This window comes from Pezoporus wallicus, unplaced genomic scaffold, assembly GCF_028554395.1.
Source record: "Pezoporus wallicus isolate ANWC-B61680 ecotype Strahan unplaced genomic scaffold, APGP_CSIRO_Pwel_v1 contig_2908, whole genome shotgun sequence".
NCBI classification, from domain to species: domain Eukaryota; kingdom Metazoa; phylum Chordata; class Aves; order Psittaciformes; family Psittacidae; genus Pezoporus; species Pezoporus wallicus.
Window position 1 is genome coordinate 2,941,922 of NW_026642179.1, and position 16,525 is coordinate 2,958,446.

The 16,525-nt window shown below is 40.5% G+C and overlaps 1 protein-coding gene across 12 annotated transcripts in view; it reads right to left on the reverse strand.

Annotated features, from left to right (window-relative positions):
* Positions 1–16,525, reverse strand: part of CALD1 (caldesmon 1) — a 253,307-nt gene that overhangs the window by 32,880 nt on the left and 203,902 nt on the right. The gene's annotated exons all lie outside the window — the stretch shown is intronic.

Here is a 16,525-nt window from a genome sequence, read left to right on the forward strand (position 1 = left end):
TACTTTGCTTATGGTCTGATACGTAATGGTTAAGAAGTCACCCTTCGGTAAGTAGTCACACCTTTAAGCTGCACAGCCATGCACATAGAGAAAAAAAGAGCTCTGAACACAGTGAAAGCAAGCACAGTTAAAGCTTGCATGTCAAGGAATTTTTTAAAAGTAAGGGCACCTAAAACATTAGTCATGAATCTGGCTCTTTGGGTCAAAGACTTTCCAATCACCTTTTTCTGGTACTACTTTTCTCCTTTACTGAGAGAAGGGGGAAAGTACAGGTTCAGCAGAGATTCAATTATCACAATTTTGCTTTAAAAATTAAAAGCGCATGTTAAAGCAACATGGATAAGCCACCTGCCAGACCTAGAGCACCATTTTCATCATCTCTGCACTGAAGTGTTTGATATTTTCTACTTTCATGCTCCACTTCAAGAACTTGCAACCTTTTCTTTGTAGAAAAAGCTTCTCTCAACTTCTCTCAAAGAGGGTGAAAGCCATGAGCAGCATGGCCATGAAGGATCACAATAGAGGGAAGAAGAAGAAAGGAAGAAGAAAATCAAAAGTACTACAGGTGATGCAGGGAAGGTAAGGAAAAACACTTCCTGTCATTTATAAGGGATTTAAAGGGGATCAATATTTCATTTAGGTCTAGAACAGAAAGCATATAAATACAATAATAAACCAATAGGGTCTTTGATTTGCAGAAGAAAGAGACTCTCTGGAATAAAACTGCATTAGCAAACTGATCACTGAAATCCCACTCATTAGTAAGATGTTCTGGCTGCAAGAAGCCTATGATCTTTTTAGCTCTGAAGTCCAAAAATAAGGCTGCAGGGAGAGGGCACACTGCTCCTATCCTGTGGCCTCTAGATAATGGCCACAACTGATTCAATTCCCAGCGCCTGTGGCTCAGGATTTGTCTTTGCAGGGACACCACAGGAGGAAGTAGTTTATCCTGCTCTGGGTACCCACACAGAACACTCCTACACAGCAAAAAGAACAACATCTTTTAAAAACCTCTTTAAAATGCCTTCTTAAAACCACCACTTGCTCAGAAAACTAAAAAAGGAAAGAAAAAAAATACCCTAAGCAAAAAACTCCCTCAAAATTGTACCCATTAAATATAAGTCAAATGAAAACAGATATGTATATCCTGTTCTTGGACACTTAACACATAGATCACCTGTTAAGAAAACTGACAATCTTTCAATATCCTTTGAAGTATATCCACTACTTTACTGCATATCATAGTGGTTTCCTACATTGAGCAAGTACAGCAGGTATGGGTTCCATCCCTACAGATCACCTTAAATATGCAGTTCTGTGCACTAGCACAGATACATGAAACGTCCCCAATAACATGGAAATAGTCATATCAACAACTAATAACAGTATTTTATGGTTGTGCATAATATTTTCTTTACAATTTTGGTAACACTACTTCCCAGATTATACTTCTACAGTCTTGTTTGCTTACCTTGGAAATACAAGCTTTGCTGGATGTGCCTGACTAGCCAACACAAACTGACAGTAGAGTGGGCTGAAAATGCAGGTTCAGGTTGGCTATGTTAATTAACAGGCTAATGACCATACTGTGAGCAAATTGACAGCAAGATCATTTATGAAACAATCCAACATGATCACCCCAACTGCCAATGACTTTCATGAGAAATTCAGTCAGAAAGATAGTGCAAGTTAGACAAATGCCACTTCTGCCCATGAAAAATACACTTCTCTGACTACACTGTTTATCTCTGTACACACTCAATCTTCATACACTGAGTTCATTCACCCTAACTCACCTAGCACATCATTCCCTTCTCCTTAGTTGTCTAAGTAGCTCCTCCTCCTTTGCTGTCTAGGACGTCCAACTAATTTCATATAGAAAATAAACTCAGGCAGATTCACAAATCCATGCACCCACCAATGGGAATGGGAAGGCTGACCCTCATTCTCCCACTGATACAGCTCTGCATAGCTATGCACCACAAGCAAAATGAATTTGGGAGCTCTTAAGAGCTTATCTTTCACTTGCCTGCATCTGACATTCTTTAGACCAAGAGTAAACAAATAATAGAAAAAATAACTCCAAGATTTCCTCTCTGTATATCAGACAGATGGGAATCTGATGATCCACATTGGCCTGTGTTGTTTTTCCACCCTTGGAGAACAGCCTTGCTGCCCAGCATGAATACACACCCCACAACTAAATTAAACTAACCTTATATCCATTTTTCACCTTCCACATAGCTGTTCAAAGTCTTTACAGGAAGTGTCTCTCTATAGTTAGCTGTTCCAGCTATCTCAGGCAATGAGAGCACAGCACAGCATGATCTTAAAGTGGTAGGCCAAGCCTTTTGATAAGTGACACCTCTTATTAAATATTCAGATGAAATGACGATGACTTGGAAACCATCCTACACCTTGTTACCAAACACAACATGCTCTTGGTCTAAATTTCAACTAAAATAAAAATGGAACAGTGTTAGCTGCTTCTTCTATTACCTTCTCTAGGTCTCTGAAATGAGAAAAAGCAGTGTAACCTCTATGCATTGTTGGTAAGTTGTTCTAGTAAAGCATTAATGCTGAGTTATGATACTTCCCATGCAGCACAACTCAGGTACCAGAAACTGAGCATCTCATCTATGTGAGAGGGTATTTCCCACATGCTAGGCAGGGATAACAAGTAACAACAGACATTCTGCTCTGTTGAGTGGTTAGGATAGATTTATGTCTCCAAGACTGAAATCTCAAACCTCCTGAAGTCAACAAAAACTCCCCTGATTATTTCAGTAAATCCAAACTGAACCTATCCTCAGACCGAATGGGGGGTATTCTACAGCCTAGAGTGGAAAATAGCTCTGCTGGGTTGGGAATATAGTGCATGAGGCCCTTTGCCTCAGAACTTCTTCAGAGAGATTCAGCATTGTCTCTATTTTATGTCAAGAACTGAATTTGAATAAAGTTATAACCCAGTAAGGAACTTGGTAATAGCTAGGATGATTATGGGGCTGAAACCATTTCATACAATCCAGCTTCAACTGGTTTCCATTTGAAACTACAAATCAGTTTAAAAATTATCTAACACACTTCGGTTTTAGAGTTTCTTGCCCAGTAGTACATTATTATCATTGTTATTCTTGTCTGAATTACAGCAGCACTGAAATTTCCTGATCACGTTCAGGGGTTTGCAGTGGTAGGCATTTCATAAAGACAGGGGAAGATCTGCTCCCTGTTCTAAACACTGTGCTTCCTGATTAAAGAGAAACCTTATAATCTGTGGCACCACATGCTTTAGTTAGAAGCTAAACCTGATTAACCTAATTTTTTTTTTTTCATTTTTCACACACATAGAAAAAAAAAATAATGCCTAATTTAAGCTGGATCACACCACTCCATTCTAGAGGAGGCAGGGAGAAAGAAGAGCTGTGGATCAGAGTTTTGACTGTGCCTTAAGAGTGTCAGAAATATGTGAAAAATTTCTAAACAGAACAAAAAAACTTGAGTAGGTTTTTTAACTTAAATAGGCAGCCCTGATCTGCTTCTTCTTTTACCCATGATTCACACAAATGCCTATCTTCCCTTTCCCCTGCCTGAAAAACGCCTTGTATTCATAGCATTACCCTCCCAACACGTACCTCAATTAGATATAATTGTAGCTATTCAGACAGCTCTTTTCCACATGGTTTTGTTATTTGGAAAGCTTTACACCTATTACAGATTGATTTTCTCCATGGTCCATCCCAAGAAACAAGGTCATTCATCCTGTATCAAACTGCTCCACTTGCAACCTAACCTGCCTCTAAGACCTTCATCCTTCATTACCTAACACCACAGCAGTTGAAGTGACATCTGCTGATTATTATATCTCCAAACTGATGGCAGATGGAGGACGTCAGTAACATGTCCTTGATGACAATTTCACTGCCAGACTCAGCCTATAGAAGCTGCATTTGTTGGCCTCCTGTGCTCTTAGAATGCCTTTCTATTTACCCAGGCTCTTCCTGAAAGGATGGGTGGGGTGAGGATGGACTGTTATAATATCCCCTGGGGAGTGCTCTTTGTGTCACTGTTGATATTTGGTCCCTTGCTATTTATGACTGCACATGTTTTTAGTTTTTTTATTCATTTAATATGTGTTATGATAGGCATGCTTCATAACATGGATATAAACAACTGATCAATCTTCACCTCAAAAAAACATAACAAATTCATGTGCTTCTAGAGGATCATGCCTCTGTCAAGCTTTGCGTGTCAAGTATCAGCTGTATTTTGTTCAAGTCATATCTAAAAATGTGGTGAATGGTGGGGGGCAGTTGTGGGGAAAACTGTTTCTGCTAATCATTCCTCCATAATTCAATGAGAGCTGCCAGCATTCTGCTCAGACCTGCTCAAGAAGATTCATTTTTATGAGGGAATGAGCAGAATTTCAGTCAAAAATGTTCATGTTTCAAAAAGACGTAATGAGTGAAAACAGGCATTATGCTGGAGACATGCAGACATGCCACACAGTTCTCAGTCCAATGTTGTGCATGAATGCTGTTATTAACACCCATAATTTTCACATATTTCTCAATTTGACATGCACCATTTTTTCACTTCGTATGTAGGAGAGACAAGTGGATAAAATTAACCAAAGGCTGGAAATTAAACCCAGGCAAATTAAAACTGGAAATGAAGCACATGTTTTTAACAGTGAGGGTGATTAAATATACAAGAACTCATGGAACATCCAACTCTCGCATCTCCACATTAAGATGGATGCCTTTTTGGAAGTTATACTACAGTAAAATACCAGTTTGGAGGCTCATTGTAGACACAATGTGGTGAAATTCCATTATCTCTTAGGTATGGAAAGTTAGACTAGATTATACAGTGGCACCTGCTGGATTTAAGCACTACAATCTTCCTTTTACAGAAGGTACATTACTCCTCATTCATGCTCCTCAAAATTCATCTCTATCTCACAAATATTTTTACTCTTTTCACCCACAAATTCTGCAGAGCTACACAGCCTATACATCTGAGTGGGAAAATTACCCAGATACCCACACAATTCTTTGGGAAAAATAAAGACACTGGTATTCAATGTATTCCCTTCTCATTTACATAATTTTCATGCTGTGTGTTTCTAGTATCCTTTCTTATTTTTCATAGCTTGAATGAGTTCAACTATTATTTTTCTACTGGGTAGCCATTTATTCAATGAGTTTGAAGAAGAATATTCATTCTCGTATTTCCTACCATACACTTAGAAGCCTTCCTCCTACTTTAAACATAGATCTAAAATACCTAAAAGATAAACCAATGAGCATTTTAATAACTAGTTTTCGTTTCAGCTGAGGAAAATCTTTAGATTGTTTACTCTGGTTAAGAATCTGGCTGTGAGATTGTTATTTTGTTTGCATGACAAAATAGTTAAATATGGGAAAGAAAAGTTCCTCTGAGAGGTGCAGCTTGTGAACGTTTTTCTTTATAGCTTCTTTCCTTTTGATGTTGTTGACACTTAGGTTTTTTCACAGGTAAGAAAAGAGCAGTTGCACTTATCCTTTTAATGGTTTGGCTCTAAAAATATAAGGTGCAAGCAATCCATATTGAAGAATTAAGTATAAAAAGTGATATGCAAGCCAATAACCACAAGGGAAAATGACTCCACAATTATGACAAAAATACTTGTTGACTATCAAGTAAGCCATGCCAAAAGTAGCCAGGGATTTTATTGCATTGCTGAAGATGGCACTGAAGTCTTTAGGACAGATCCTGGCTTCTCAAATTACTGGTTTCTGTTGAAAATGTAAGTTTCAATTGCACAGATGTCAAGGATTTTCAATACCTTTTCTTAACGCCAACACTCATTTCTTGCAGTTTTCTGCTCATAGCAACACTGTTGCTTTGGTTTTAGATTCAAGCCCTAAAACCTGGGCCTCATAGTTAGCGCCAGTCTGTAACACCATGGCATCATTCTGCACAAAGGCAGAATGACTCATGCATGCCCCTATTTTGGGGGTTTTTTTTGCTTTCCTCATGGCTGAAAACCGATGATCTGTTTCATAATTTGAAATGCAAGCAGATTCTCCAAGCACATTCAAATAACTCTGCTGAATCGCCTCTGAGTACCTCAGCATAAATCGCACTCAGGGCCGCTAACATGAAGGGTAAAAACCTTCAGCTACTGAAACAATGTCAGATTTGTCTCTGACATATAGTATATTTAGATAAAAGCACTTGTTGGAAATGTCCCAGGGAAAAGCATGTAATTCTCTCAATATGTGAAACCTGTAATGCTCTGCAGTTTTACTTCATCCACAATAGACCTGACATTGACCTGTCGGTGAGCAGTGCAGTACATTTAACTTGTTTTAATTTAGAAGTTCCACATGAAAAGAAAAGAAAAAAAGTAACTGGGAAGAAAACAATCACTGGCCGAGTGCCTTCTAGCTGATAACTTACTCTTTTACTGCTTTCTGTGAAGCTTAGTGGAATTCACTCAGAAATCTGTTTCCCTGGCAGATAAAAAACATCCAAAAAGTGTACAAAATAAGCTTAATTTCTCAAACTTGAAAAAGTGGGAGCAAAACCCAATTGCCGTGCATGCCATTGTGGTTTATTTGGAATCTGTTGACTCTGTAGCAAATTGCTTTTTGCTTGCTGCCACCACCTCCAGTTTCCAGTTCTTTATTGCATATAAAATCTAAAATAATTTATGCCACAACTTTACCCAGTAATGTTTCAGACATATGACTTGAGAATAATGGGCATTTTGCCTAGCTGAGCCATAAGTAAGGACTTAGAGGATTTGCCTCAGAATATACAATCCACAGCTGCTATAAAGCCAAGTCAGAAATCTTCTTTCTTGTGTTTTTGGGGCCCTATACTCAATATGGCTTTCAAGGCACTTTTATACCTCAAATTGCTAGCTTACTGAATGTATGCAAAGTTAAGATCTAACTCCTTTGTTTTCTGTATTTCATTGCAAATGAAACTCCAACTGGCATGACTAAGAGATATACTCATGAGAGAAGGAATTAAAAATGAAGACAGGCATGAGCATTTGTGTCATAGTTTAAGCATAAAATAAAATAGATTTAGCTTATTTGTTAGACTGATAAAAGGACCTTCCATCTGAACTTCACTTCTGGATTTCATATACATAGGATTAGGGTGCAGTAGCAACTTCAACATTTTTTTTATTCCAGGCTTTTTACATCATTTCAGGTTTTTTTTCCAAACAGTTCAATTCTAAGGGCAGCAATGGAAAAAAGCAGACCTTCCAGACATGCCTCACTACTGTAATCACCACATCAGCTAGGTGAGCTAAAACCAGATTTACAGGACATGGTGCTCAGAGTACAGACCACCTTCACCCTAGTGTAGCTATAGCAGTGACAGAAACAAGGGATATTTTAGCAAGATTTTGCTATAAGCAGACTGGACGGAAGGAGAACTGGCTTTCACTCCTCTTCTCCTATTTGCTCAGTGTCTTGTTTAGCCCTGTAATTGAAGCATGCAATGTTTTCTGAAGAAGAGAAAAAAAATAAAATGTTTAAAATTTTTCCTTTTTTTAATATATTCTTTTTGGTGTTATTTTTTATTCCAAAAGAGTCTGCTGCATCCTCCCAAATTGGCAAACAAGAACAAAACTACAATTTCAGGAAAGCACTAACTGAATTATTATAAATTATGCATGTATCATTGACCTGGAAACCTAGCCTTCAATTTAATCTGCTTCTCTACTTTCACCCTGGATACCTGCTTTGAAAGCTTGCTTAATGCAGCACATTAGGAAATAGAAAGTCTCTTAACAAATCAACGCTTGCATTTCATTCCCTCCACAAAGCTTAATATGATTGCTTCATTTTAAGAGCACTGCACAGCAAAAGGAAGTGCATGACCATGAGGATAGATCTCATACACAGGAAGTTTCTTGAGTTCCAGCCTGTCCTTGCTCCATGAATATCTTCTAAGGACAAACACTGAAAAGGTTAACTCAAAGAATCATTGGATTCATTAACATCCAAACCAATCTCAGTCACACACTCTAATCCTCCACCACCATGCCCAATCTACTCACAATCAATTCCCAGCATACATGTATTCATCATCCACCCTGCCAAAACAAGATGTGAAATTTGAGATGAAACATGGCTTTGCTTTTCAAAGATGACAAATCTTTATGAGCAAAATCCCCTTTTGCATTTGTAATTTTTCTTCACTTGCCTGCCAGGTTTTGCAGGGTGTGATGAGGAACCAGGGGCCAGGACTCTCCAGTGCATGAATCCTAACAGGAAGTTTATGGCATCCCATTGATTGATATCAGGAACAACAACACTAACAGTGTTGCACCCATTTTGAAAGGAGTTAGTTCATCTATCACTGAAATGCAGCTGCACCCAGGGTGGATCAACATGTAGCCTATGGCTATGACTCCATAACCAAAACATTGGCCTCTGATTTAGGACTGACACTGAAACTGTTTATGGATTTTAACAAGATTGGGACAGAAAAACAGTGAGGCAGGAAGAAGTAATGTAGAAGCATAGATCAAACAGGGACCAGGGCCATAGGAAGGGGCCTGGAACAAAACATCTTCCTTGGGATGGTGATGAGGCTAAAGAGAAAACAGCAGCAATGAAAGAGGAGCATCCGTCCCTGCAGGGCACAAGATGGAGAATGGAGAAAGGTTGACAGAGAAATATTCAAGGACAGGGAAGAGGAAAAGAGATCCATCGGAGAGTAGCGAAGACTTAGAAAGCACCAGGACTGGGTAAGTGGCTCAGCCGTCAATATTTAGCATCAGAACAGGTTCACATGCTCTCCAAAGACTGGCAAGCCAAAACCCAGCATGACTTGACAGAATGGAAACTCTAAGAGAGCAGGTCATGATTACCTAGACTACACATCACTCAGGAACTCCTTTGATCTTGCCTGAAATGTTACATGATCTGAAATGCCAACAAGCAGTCAGAACCTGCTATTTTTATTGGTCAATTCATCAAAAGTGTGGGTTAGCGTTAGCCTGTTCTCTGTGAAGCATCAAAACTCCTCTGTATTTCCCAGGGGATTAGAGATTGTAACTAAATTACTATTGCTCAGAGACAGACAAGTCCGTGAAGTATCTACTAGAGCCTTCAGAAACAGAGCAAAGACTGTGCTGATGAGCAAAGTACAAGGCATGTACTTACACAGAGCGAGCCTGGAAAAATAGCTTTACCAGATAATCATTCAGATAATCATAGAATAATCTTTTTTTATCCACTCTTCCCGACACAAAATATGCAAGATGAGGACACAGCCTTAACATAGCACAGCAGACTAAATATTGAAATAATGCTGCAAACAGGAAAACAGCTGAAATGCAAGAGCAGAAAATGCACCAAAACCGAGAGGGTTGTGAAGCCTTATGCTAACTGAAATAAACCACTTTAGGGGGGATATGGCATTACAAATACATCCAGTGCTGTGCTACAACATATGGTGAATGGGAAAAAAAGTAATGAAAGCCAGATGTCTCCAAGTTTTCTGGTACCGATTCCCCATGCACACAACTCATGGATGCTGTGCAGGTGTGGATTTGGTTTCAAGGGAAATTCATGGCTGTTCACTTTTAACATGGACAAGCATCTGTCTCTTTCTCAGGTGTTTAAGAAACCACCTGTCAACAGCCAAGGTAATTAGGAGACAGTTTCAGTGAGACAGCAGAGGAATTACGAGTGCAGATCCTGTCATTTGCTAACAGGATTAGGGGCAGATACATTCCATGCATCTCTCTGAAAGCTAATCCCAATGTGTCTTTCACCTTCGTAAAAGGTAAAAAGCCCTTCCATAAAACAGACCCATACAGATATGCAAGGTCACGTACAACGCTTTGAACAGCACGCTCGTGTTACAATGATTTGCAGACATCGTATAATGGTGCTGTGCAGTTTAAACAGCTGGAAATCTGAAATGTAGCCATTGCAACTACACCCACATAAACACGAAAAAGCACCCTGGCTTTACCGCTGTGATCCTTATTCCAAGAAAAGTTATTTGTAAGAAATGACCAAACAACTCAATCAGTTTAAACTATTGGAGAAAGCCTTTGGAAAGCTGACTGAATTCATGAGAGCTGATCAGTCACACTGAAAATGTAAATCTAAAAACCACTGCTCTTTAAAAAACATTGGAAAAAAAAAAAGCCAAACCCCCAACTTTTCAATTGCAAAGATTCAGTAACAAATTATCTACAATTTATGTTATTCAGAACAGAAAATACCCTAATGAAAACTAGGAAATGGAAGAAGATAACAATTTGCTTATCCTAAAAGTGCTTATGGACTTCCAATGGGGTATATGCAGCTGTCAGAGGCATAAGGCACCTAACATAAACTGCTGCAATATACAACATGTTTCCAAATCACAGCAATTATTATGGTCTCTGTTGGTTTTTTTTTGTTTGGTTGGTTTGGTTTTGTTTGGTTTTTGTGTGGGTGTTTGTTTGGTTTGTTTGGTTGTGGGTTTTGTTTTTTTTTCCATTCTGGAATAGCCAGCTCCACATAGGGAATCAGTCTGTAATAACTGTTGGAAAATGCTTTATAATGTGGCATCCCCACACAGATATGTTCTTCATGGACACAGGAAGCTAAGTGGTAGTGCCATCTGTACGTTCACGGCAACTTACTGTTCAGGTCCTGTTGTTTCTTTGGCAAATCTTCCACTGCCAGTCAGCCATCCTCCTCCCTATCTGGTTAGCCACCCCCCACAACACCTCAGTCCTTGCCTCAGCTCCAACCTGTCCAACAGGCAAAATACATTAATGATCCTTCTGCACTGGCATCTGGGTTGCAGGAGAGTGAGCAGCACTTACCTGGGCTGGACCTATGACCTCTGAATTGATTCCAGAAAGCAGTGAGTGTGCCCTTGTTGGAGAGCATAACATTATGTTGTGTTGTGATTGTTCTTACCTTTGCACACCATAAGCAAAGCAATGGTCCACAAAGCAGTGATTTGATGACACACAATATACACTGGCTTTTATCTGCACTTCATCATACTGCTAAAAGAAATGGCAACTGAGACCAGGGAAGCAAAGGTGAAGGAGCAAAGCAGATGGGACTATATAAGAGAGGAGTGTGACCAGCAGTAGAAGGAAAGTGAGAGGAGGTGGCCAGCAAGGTGGTAAGGATAGCAAAGGGCTCCTGTGGCAAGAAAGTGATATGGCTAAAAGGAACAGACTGCAAATGCAGGCAAAAGAGAGTCTAGTTTCAAACGTTTGAGGAGACGAGAGATAAGTTTCCACCACCAAGAAGAAAAGCCTTTTTACAGATTCAACTGCCATTTTTAAAGAGAATATAATAAAAAAAAATCATTATCAAACACAAACACACACGAATTTTCTGGTATAATCCATTACATTCCAGTTGTGAATGCAGACCAATGGTTATTTTCCCATCATTGTTACATTAGTACTTGACACTTGCTAAATTCTTTCTATTGAAAGATCTCAATGTGCCTTGCAAATGTTTATCAATGTTAATAAACCATGCACCCCCTTCTGACTTCTGCATGGTGGGTGTTATTACTACTATAATGCCTGTTAATGGGATACAAAACAGAGACGTAGATGAACAAACTTCTTTTAGCCTAAACTAGATTAGGATTAGCAGATAAGATTCTTGTTTTGGGTGCTCTACTTCATACCTGCTCCAAAACCTGTTGAAGCTACCAGCTGCACCGTGCTGACTTCCATCGCTGCGCCTGAAAGCGTGTGAAAGCCACTGGCAGAATTTATTACCCTAGGACCTTTCTTTGCTGGCATACTGAACAAAGACACATCCTCCCCTGAGCTCTCTCTGAGCAAGTGATAGCCTGCCTCTTCTCTGTGTAATGTCTCTGTTGCTAGGTACTTCCAAATCAGTAGTTTACATTTTAAAAAGGGTTATGCCTGCTGGGAAATGGGAAAGGAAGGGTGAAAAGCTGGTTTAGCCCAGGGAATCTTGCAGCTGTGTCACTATGAAAGAACCTCAAGCTTTTTGCAGGGGTCAACATGCCTCAACACATCCTGGCACCTTTTTGAAGCACTGGGATGTGAACTGATATACACTTAGGTGTCTGGAAGTATGGGAAACAGGGTGCAGGATCCTCACCCTACCATTGGGAGACAAGGAGTTAGCTTGTTGTCAAACCTTTCTGTTTCTCAAGCTTCAAGAGGTGCAGAAAGCCAGCTTGTTGAGGTGGAACTTCCAAAAGGTGATTGAGTGGGAAAACACCAGCTGTATACCAGAGAGGTTCTAGTCCTAAAGGAACTATAGGCAACATCACATGGGAAGGTTTCTGTGCACCACAACTGTCTGCACCCTCTTCAGTCCCACAGTGTAGATGGGACTGACCTCAGCGTCAGCCCATCCTTCCAACACTGGCTTTTGCAGGACTGTGTTGATTCGAAGTCAAAATGTTTCCCATCTCACCTGCACTGCAAGAAGACTGCTTTAGGAAGCCAAAGAGACTCCTATAACAATGCGTTTGCACAGCAGATGGTTCCTTAGAAATAACACCAGAGAGCAGACTTTAGTCTTGATCCAAATATGCCACTCGGTTCATCCGAGTATCCTCTTCCCAGTAGTCCATAGTAACTATTCATACATGCACTCCCAGGCAAGCGAAATACAATTCAATTTACCCTTTTAAGAAAGTTCTTACAAAATTAAATTATGCATCCTGGAAGGCACTGGAAAGGGCCAAAAAACAAGCACTAGATAGCAAACCTGTGTTTAATATACTTTTGTGAATATACAACATTTGGCAAGCAAGGATTTGGCAATGTAAATTGCAGAATATTTGGCATGATAAAGACTTAAGGCAAGCATGAAAGATTTGAATTCCTGCTCACAAAGAGTGTGGTCCAACCTGCTACTACAACTCAATCTACTGAGTTTACTGAGTAAGAATATGGTAATCATGTTTGAAGATAAACTTTAGCAGCAGGTAACAAAAAGGTCTGGAGATCAGCAATCCTTCAAATTGGAAAACCAAGTTAAGCCTACTTTAAGCATGACAGTGGTTAGGTATGAGATGCTGTCCTGGGTGCAGCAGTAGCAGTCATTTTTCTCCATCTTAGTAGCTGGGACAGTACTGTGTTTTTGACTTTCGGCCTGGGAACAGTGCTGATAACACCGATGTTTTTAGTTGCTGCTCAGTAATGGATTTTCTGAGTCTCATGCTCTGCCAGGGAGGAGGGGAAGCCAGGAGGAAGCAGAGACAGAACACCTGACCCAAACTAGCCAAAGAGGTAATCCATACCACAGCACATCATGCCCAGTATATAAACTGGGGGCAGTTACCCAGAAGGGTTAGATCACTGCTCAGGTGGGGCTGGGTATTGGTCAGCGAGTGGTGAGCGGTTGTATTCTCTTCACTTGTTATTTCCTTTATCATTATTATTATTGGTGGTAGCAGTAGTGGTTTGTGTTATACCTTAGTTACTGGACTGTTCTTATCTCAGCCTGTGGGAGTTGCATTCTTTCAGTTCTCCTCCCCATCCCTCTGGGAGTGGGGGGATGAAGTGGGGGGAGTGAGCAAATGGCTGCATGGTACTGAATTACTGTCTGGGCTTAAACCATGACAGATGCTTAAGCTCCCAGGTGCATCAGTTCCCACCTGACTAATGCACAGGAATGTTCAGTGAAAAAAAAATACGCATTTGAGGGATCCAGAGACTAGCATGATGAGTATTATCTATATTAATAAGGTTTTGTAAGACCAATAAGTCTAATGCAAATGCATGCATAAAGTTTAAACACCAGCAGTCCTTTGCCAATCTCGTACTTATGAGCGCTTCTGCCTTCTCAAGATGAGTGTAAGACAGACACTGACAGTGTTAGTTCATTGCTATAAGTGTATATAAACATTTTTTCTGGACCTTTGCCCGAAGTTTGCTCAAAATAACACCCACCAAATTCATCAAATTACCAAAAACCTGGAAAGCTCCAGGGAAGGTCCCACAACCTACTTTATGTCACAGAGAAAACTTCCAAATGGTTTTCTACTCTATTTCAGCTCCGCAGAAGCTTTTCCAGTTCCTTCTCGAGTTTCTTCTCGCATTCTAGGCAGTCCCTGTCATTCCCCACCTAATGGCATTTTAATGGGTGCCTCCATCTTCTTTCTCCAAACCTGTGAGCCCTGAGCCTTAAATTCTCCTAAGACTGAACCTCTCTACTGCAGTGATGTCATGCATATTGAGAAGTGCTGGAAGTGACTGGAAGCCAGGCACTAAGCATTAAACAGCAAAACCTCTGCTAGCTTTAATATTGTGAAAACCATAATTATATCCTTTTTCTGGGGAAAGTAAACACATTGACATGATTGCTAGGGCAGACCAGCACAAGAAACCACTAGCACACAGAGAATATAACAGAAGCAGGTACTGTTTCATAGGTCCAGAGCATTCACCTTCCTAAATTCAGAGGTTATAAGCATAGGACTGGATGGGAGGTAGCAATAGTACCTCCATGGATGTCTCCTACCTGATCACTCGCAGGGTGTTGGGTGAGTTTAAGAGAGGAGAAGAATCCAGGAAATCAAGCAAAGAATTAACCCCATGGCTACTCAAAGTGGCAAAGGACCAAATGCAGATCTCAGACATATCTCAGAAAGACAGAAATATTTGTCCTCAACTTGATGGGCTGCAAATTATGCACATGCTGTCAGTGGGAAGCTTTCACAGCCATATAGATATGGACTGACAGGAATACCAGGATAGCATTGCTACAGTGTTAAGAGAGCTTTTTAATATGTTTTTGGTCTGAGGGAAACCTGCAATTGCAATGAACTTCAAAACTGCTTTCCTACAGCCTTTATGGCAAATTTATTAGAGGAACCAGAAGAAAGTTAGTCCTCAGCCTTAATCTTTCTAACTAAAGTAAGTTTAGCTAGCTTTGGAAGCAGATGTAACCTCTGCTAATTAGGTTTTGGGCCTTTTTCAAATCATAGAATCATAGAATCATACAATAGTTAGGGTTGGAAAGGACCTTCAGATCATCAACTTCCAACCCCCCTGCCAGGGGAAGGGACATCTCACACTAAGCCATCTAACCAAAGGCTTTGTCCAACCTGGCCTTGAACACTGCCAGGGATGGAGCATTCACAACCTCCCTGGGAAAACCATTCCAGTGCCTCACCACCCTTACAGGAAAGAATTTCCTCCTTATACCCAATCTAAACTTCCCCTGTTTAAGTTTTAACCCATTACCCTTTGTCCTGTCACTACAGTCTCTAATGAAGAGTCCCTCCCCAGCATCCCTATAGGCCCCCTTCAGATACTGGAAGGTTGCTATGAGGTCTCCATGCAGCCTTCTCTTCTCCAGGCTCAACAGCCCCGACTTCCTCAGCCTGTCTTCATAGAGGAGGTGCTCCAGTCCCCTGATCATCCTCATGGCTCTCCTCTGGACTTGTTCCAACAGTTCCATGTCCTTTTTTTGTTGAGGACACCAGAACTGCACACAATACTCCAAGTGAGGTCTCACGAGAGCAGAGTAGAGGGGCAGGATCACCTCCTTCGACCTGCTGGTCACGCTCCTTTTGATGCAGCCCAGGATACGGTTGGCTTTCTGGGCTGCGAGCGCACACTGAAGCCGGCTCATGTTCATTTTCTCATTGACCAACACCCCCAAGTCCTTCTCCACAGGGCTGCTCTGAATCTCTTCTCTGCCCAACCTGTAGCTGTGCCTGGGATTGCTCTGACCCAGGTGTAGGACCTTGCACTTGGCATGGTTAAACTTCATGAGGTTGGCATCAGCCCACCTCACAAGCGTGTCAAAGTCCCTCTGGATGGCATTCCTTCCCTCCAGCGTATCAACCGAATGCCAGTTAAGAATTATTTTATGAATAAGGTTTTAAGGTGTCTGGAACAAGAATCATCTTTTTTTTTTCTGTAATACAACCACCTTTACCTGGAGGACTTATAACAAGACCAGATCCTCCGAAGCAGTAGCGTAAAGCAGACTGAAAGTGATCTGAGAAAGATTCAGAGTTCAGAATCAAGACTGTTTGCACAGAGTTAATCCTCCCTGACTGGCATGCCAGGTTCTGCTGAAGTCATTTTTGCTCACAAGAATCTGAATATTTCTCACTGTTTTTTTAGTCAAGGTACATGAAAAAACTGTGGATGGAAATTAAAAAAATAGAAAACGAAGTTAGCCAAGTCCCTGATCTTCAGGAAGGATTCTGACTTTGAGGAAGAAGGGTCTGAATACGAACAGGCATCAGACAAAAAAACCCTACCAAACCCCTCAAGAGTGGTTGTGCAGCAAGCTTTCAGGAGTACCCTACTCCTAATAGTGCATCTATATGTTTTGTTTAATGTGAACTGGTACATCCAGTTGCTGTTACCAGTGTTGTTTATTTTTCTTTTCTGCTTTATTATCATCGAACTTTATCTTTTACATCTTTTGCCTACAGTAAGCTAACCTCAACAATAACAGGATACGTACTCTACATGTATTATGGGAGTTGGAAAAGGGAAAAATTGCTTCACAAGTGACATAATCAAGCTTAC